We start from the raw sequence: 6129 nt of genomic DNA on the forward strand, positions 1-6129 counted from the left end.
AAATGAAAGAAACCAATCCAAAAGACTAATATACTGTGTCTTTCCAACTATATGACATTCTGGAAAAGGTAATATTGTGGAGATGGTAAAAAGATCAGTGGTTGCTAGGGCTTAGTGGAGAGAGAGGAATGTGAAGAGGCATAGCAAAGAGAAATTTTAGAGCCAGTGATATTGATCTGTATGACATTCAAATTGTGAATTCATGTCATTATGAATTACCTAAACCCACAGAATGTACAGCACAAAGAATGAACCCTAAATGTAAACTATGGATTTTGGCTGGTAATATGTCAATGTAAATTAATCAGTTATAACAAATGTACTACTGCAGTGGGAGATGCTGGTAATGGAGGAAGCTGTGACTATGTGTGGGTAGGGGCATATGAAAAATCTCTGTATCTTCCTTTCAATTTATTTTGTAAACTTAAAATTGCTTTAAAAATAAAGTATATTTAAAAAAAATTAAAACAGCTAATTTCCAACACAGAATCTCATTACAGATAAAAAAAATTACAAGTAACCACTTCTAACTCATTTAAAACTCAAATACAAATTCCTCAAAGGGATAATTTAAACTAACATATTAACAAAATCATAAGTAGTTTTCATTGCAATGCAAATTCCCTTGACATAACCTGGCCTCTAAAATTTTATAGCAATAAGATATCATAATTATATATGCATGCATAGGTTCTTTTATTCATTCACAGTCATAATGACTGTTGTCTGTCAAGTCACAGGCACTATACATGGTGAACAAAAATAGGTGCAGTTTCTGCCTTTACATCTAGTGGCAGAGACAACCAATAAAATCATCAAGAAGACAAATGAGAAATTGATGTTGGGAAAAGTGCAAAGATGGAGAAGTAGGCTTTGCAGTAGTTAGGAAAAGTGTCCCTTAAAAATGAGATAGTCCAAGAGATGAGATGGAGATAACTGTATTGAAAACCAATCTGACAGCCTCTCATTAAGATAGCAAACACTAGAGAAAGACTAAATTGTGTGGAATGGTCATAATTTTGGTATGTTTTCAATATGTGAGGTATGTTCTGTTTTATACTAGTGCTGGTAGGAATTAACACTCAGATGTGTTTAAAAATATAATGCATCATAAAAAACAAACCACCAGAATAAGAAAAAAGATCTTAATAATTTAAACTGTGACAGTTTGAAAATATTCAATAGGAGGATTGCAAAGAAAGTCAATAAAGTTTCCAAAATATGAAGCAAAAAATAGACATGGAATATACATAAATAGAATAAATAGAAATAGTTCTATTAGTCAATATCCTGTAAATAAAAGGCACAGAAAGAAAAAATGAAGAAAACAAAAATGAAGGATTTATTAAATTATAGAAAAATTTCCCACAGTTAATACAGAACACACTTCAGATTTAAGAACCCACCTCAGGTCTGTTAGTGAGGAACACTTCTTTCCTATTTGTGATATTTTTTTTCTAAGAAAAAAAAATTTTACTGTTACTCAAAGCTTCCTTTCACCTGTTGCTCTGTCCCAGGGGACATGGAGTAATTTATATTATGGATAACTTTGTGATGATAAAACCAACAATTGCTCAGCTCTGTCTTGCTTTTACTTAGGGGCAAATTCTCCATGTAAAGTTGCCTGGTATCCTTCTTGGTTCCTCTAGGGACATACTCTGTCACTGTGAGGGGTAGAATAGATTGTTCCGGTGCAGGAGCACTATATCCTCCTAATTTTGTCTAAATGTTAAAAAGCCATTTGACTCTGATATTCAAGCACATTCTCTAATGATGCTGTAATATTGTGGCCTGTAACTAGAGTTCAAAAAATAAATCTATTGACTGAGAATCTGCATAGGGAAAAGTGCTATCAATAAGTCTCTTAAGAGACCACAAATTAAAAAAAGACATACATCCCTGTGTACATTCTGATTATTTATCCAAACACCAAAAATTAAGAAAAGCTTCTAAAATTTTGAAGACTAAAATTTTAAAAAACAATCACTACTAAAGAAGCATTAATCAGGCTAATATTATGATCCTTATCAATAATACTAGATGTGGAAGTAGATGAAACAATTTCTTCAGATTTATGAGAAAAAAATATTTTCAATCTTCAAATTCTATATCCATGAATTATGAATCAAGTGTGAGTGTGCCACAAAGGCATTCATGATTCATAAAGTTTACTTTTCATTCACTCTTGTCTTAGGAAGTTACTTAAATATAAACTAAAAGAAATGAGGAGTAGAAACAAAAATTAGAAGATATCAGATCCATGTTACAGCAGGTCTAATTTAGCATTAAAGAGATGTAGGTTTCAGGATAATTCCTGTTAGACCCAATAACTCAGACTGAAGCAGAAAGATGATGTTTTTGGGAAAAGGGGTGAAATATTTTAAGAAAAAAATGTGGGATTGAATAAAGTAGAAAGTCATTTAAAACATGGAAAGCTGAAGATCTGGTAAATGCAAATAATGTTCTTAAAAGACAATAGAAATCACCAGAATGAACAAAGAACTATTCAAAAAAAGTCATGATTCAAATATAAAGTAAACATAATTTTTAAGCAAGTGTTGGGCATAAAAAAACAGTCCTTGGGACATTAATGGCAAAACAAATTTCTTTTGAGTGCTCCAGGAATCATAACATTGTATATAAGAAAGGAAATAAAATCCTAGCTTATGGATGCCTCTTAGACATTAATAGTAATCTCATACTTATTAATATAAATGTTTTTATGATGTTTTAATACTTAGAGTAATGTCATGGATAAAGTTGAAAGCTTGCTTGTAGTTGTAAGATGAAGAATAAGTGTCAACCAAGTATAAGTGCAGCTGACAGAGTGGAATAGAATTTGTGGTTTTGTTTTGGGGAATGTATAGGGTGAGAGGAAATGTGGAGGGAAGTAATCAGACCCTATGGGTCTGGCTTTGGTTGAAAACCCAAGTCTCCTACCAACCAGCCTCTCTGACCTCCAATTTCTTCATCTACCAAATGTCCATGCTATTCATTCCTTCCTCCAGGTTTGTTGTAAGATTGTATTAGGACAATAGTTGCAAAAATCACTGTGAATTACAATTTCCTACAGAATTGTAGTTATTAGTTACACAAAGAAAAAGCACTATTTTATATTGCGTAATTTTCATGTCTTTGCTTTTATGACAACATTGTTGTAAGCCTGATGGGGAATACAGAGATAAAAAAATATCACTAGAAAGAAAAGAGTTGCTATTCAAGAGTCTTCTTTCTAGTGATACTTGCTCACAAATTTGAGAAGGAAAAAAAGTATAAATCAAATGCATGAAATTAAAATTCTGTGGAAAATGGAGATGGATTACTTCTGGTTGAGAACCTCGGAGAAAGCATCATGCAGAAGACAAAGAACACTTGAACTATGTCCCGAAAGATGTTTGGATGTTGCAGAAGTTTGGATTACAGCCAGATATTCTGAGCATAGAGAGCAGGTGACAAAAGGTGCCTCAGGATGCTTGAAGGTGAATGGAGAGCATAATCAATAATTCATGAGGGATTAGTCATTCATAAGGGATCTGGCCCCAAGATCCAATCACCTCCCTCCAGACTCCACCTCCAATACTGGGGATTACAATTCCACATGAGATTTGGGTGGAGCCTACAAACAATATCAATACATTTTAAAATATTGTATTCCACTCAATTCTCTAATATTACATTTTTGATAAAAATGTTACTCAGAACAGAGGCTTCAGATGCCCATGAAAAGAAACACTGGGGTAGAAATACATATGCTGAGATTTGCTAATTCACTGTTAAAAATACCTTAGATTTCCCAATATAATTGCTTTTCAGTATTTTTAACAAATGAATAATTATATTTCACAAATAAGAAAAATGGTGCTTTTTATCTACACAGAACTGTACAAACTTCTAGTAAAACTTTTAAATTATTTTACTTTGAATCTTGTCAAATGAAGCATTTTCATTTCTTCTACACTTCTTTAAAAGGCTGAACAAGTTTGCCTGCATTAGTATCACCACATGTTGGACTGTACTGTGTTTAGTTGTAATAACTAATTTATCCATCCTCACTTAATATATGGGAAATGATACAGCCCTAAGTGTATTGAGATATGTTTCTTTGAAACAAAAATATTTAATTTTTTGCGTGTGATAAGAAACAGCCTTATTCAACATACACTTTTTAAAAATGAGCAACACAGCAGACATATGACTCCTTATTACCCATCATCTTGACTACCAAGAAATGAAGCCAAACTTCAAAAAAAATACATTCAATAAAAGATTCAAGCTAAAATTATATTCCTTTGGTTAAAAATCATTCCCTTTATAATATTCATTTGTAATCTAAATTCACACACATCCCACCAGCCCAAAATAATCTTCTAAATGTCATTATACTTGTAGTATTGCCATGTTTTTTTTCAGTCCAGTACTTATGGAGGTTACTGGGCTGCAGCTATACATTATTTTAACTCTGCAAAGAGTATAGACTTACAGCATTGGCCCCTTTAACAATTTTCTAGAAAAGATTTTTAGTTTAGAAACCTCCAGCCCATGCGGTTTTCCTCAGATATAGTGTATCCAAGCTTTTTATACAAACCAACGTTTTGTGGTAGAAATTCAAGGGAAATCTTATAACAGTTCAGTTTCTAGCTTAGTAAAGTCAGGGTTGATAATAACAACTTGCCAAGCTGCTTTTCTCTGCATTCATCGTTAATGATAACATCTTCTATTCTTCCTCTCTTAGAACAGAAATGGATGAATTTGTGTTCTATTATCAGAGCTGCTGTAGCAACAATCTGTCCTAGAGTTGCATCTTCCACATCTGTAACATGATAGTCCTCAGATTTCTTTATATGCTCAAAAGATTTCATAAATTGTTCAGGGTTCACAACTCCAGTCTCTCTTGTCAGCTGGCCCCGTTATCTTAAAACACACACACAGACACACACATACACACACATACCTCTACTTAAGTCAGCAGTACAAACAGGTCTCAAAACAGGTCTCCTCCAGGACGTGTTGGGGAAGTGGCTGGAGAAAATCTAGCTGTATTCTGACTCCAGGCTAGTGCTTTGAGTACTCTGGTCAAATATAGGGGTTTCATCAGGTTTCGTTTTTGCAGTAAGATCTTGTTTTCCCATCTTAAGCTCTAGATTACTATCCTCCATAGAGCCCAATCATCATACTAGACAGGTAGCTCTGTCTCCCCTATTCAGCGAACCCTGCCTATAGATGCCCTGTAGTCGATGCTGCTAGCCAGGCACATTGGACTCTATGACTCACTTTTACATGGGAAGTATTAGTATTTAAAGTAATAACTGAAACAATGGGGATGAGTGTTATACAATATATTAATTAAGAAAGAAATTAGAGACCACGAATTTTGGAGAAAATAATGAGTCAAACATTGTTTTGTTAAACAATACTCTGCTTTATTATTTATTTACTCTTCCTCAACTTGAAACTTTTAAAAATTAGATAATATATGTATTATAATCATAAAATGTTTATGCTAATTATACTTACATAATTGTATTAATTTTATATGTACATATATATTTAACCCTAGACATACTAAATGTATATCTCTAGGGGTTGGTTCTACTAATTTTTGTTTAAGGAAAACCGAAAACTTCCATGTGATTGTCTGTATTTATGGAATATGACCACAGAACATACTCTAAGAAATTTCCAAATGAACTAAAGAGTTAAATGATGTGGTTTGGCTCTCTGGGCCTACCCAAATCTCATCTTGTTAACTGATTTTTATTTATTTATATTTATTTTTTTTTTGAGATGGAGTCTCGCTCTGTCGCCCAGGCTGGAGTGCAGTGGCACAATCCCGGTTCACTGCAAGCTCTGCCTTCTGGGTTCATGCCATTCTCCTGCCTCAGCCTCCCGAGTAGCTGGGACTACAGGGGTGTGCCACCAAACCCAGCCTTTTTTTTTTTAGTAGACATGGGGTTTCACCGTGTTAGCCAGGATGGTCTCGATCTCCTGACCTTGTGATCCACCTGCCTCGGCCTCCCACTGTTAACTGATTTATATAGGAGTACAGCTAGTTATGTGTATAAAATAGAATTGGTAGAGGACTTCAAAAAAAACAAAAAGTTGAGACGTTTTTATAATAAGGTGGAGGTA

The 6129-nt window shown here is 33.8% G+C and overlaps 1 pseudogene; it reads right to left on the bottom strand.

Moving 5' to 3' along the window:
• Nucleotides 1-4517: 4517 nt before the first annotated feature.
• On the bottom strand, nt 4518-5156 carry LOC117079073 (annotated as a pseudogene).
• Between the last annotated feature and the right edge of the window lie 973 nt (nt 5157-6129).

Source organism: Trachypithecus francoisi, unplaced genomic scaffold, assembly GCF_009764315.1.
Source record: "Trachypithecus francoisi isolate TF-2019V2 unplaced genomic scaffold, Tfra_2.0 Lachesis_group7, whole genome shotgun sequence".
Lineage (NCBI taxonomy): Eukaryota > Metazoa > Chordata > Mammalia > Primates > Cercopithecidae > Trachypithecus > Trachypithecus francoisi.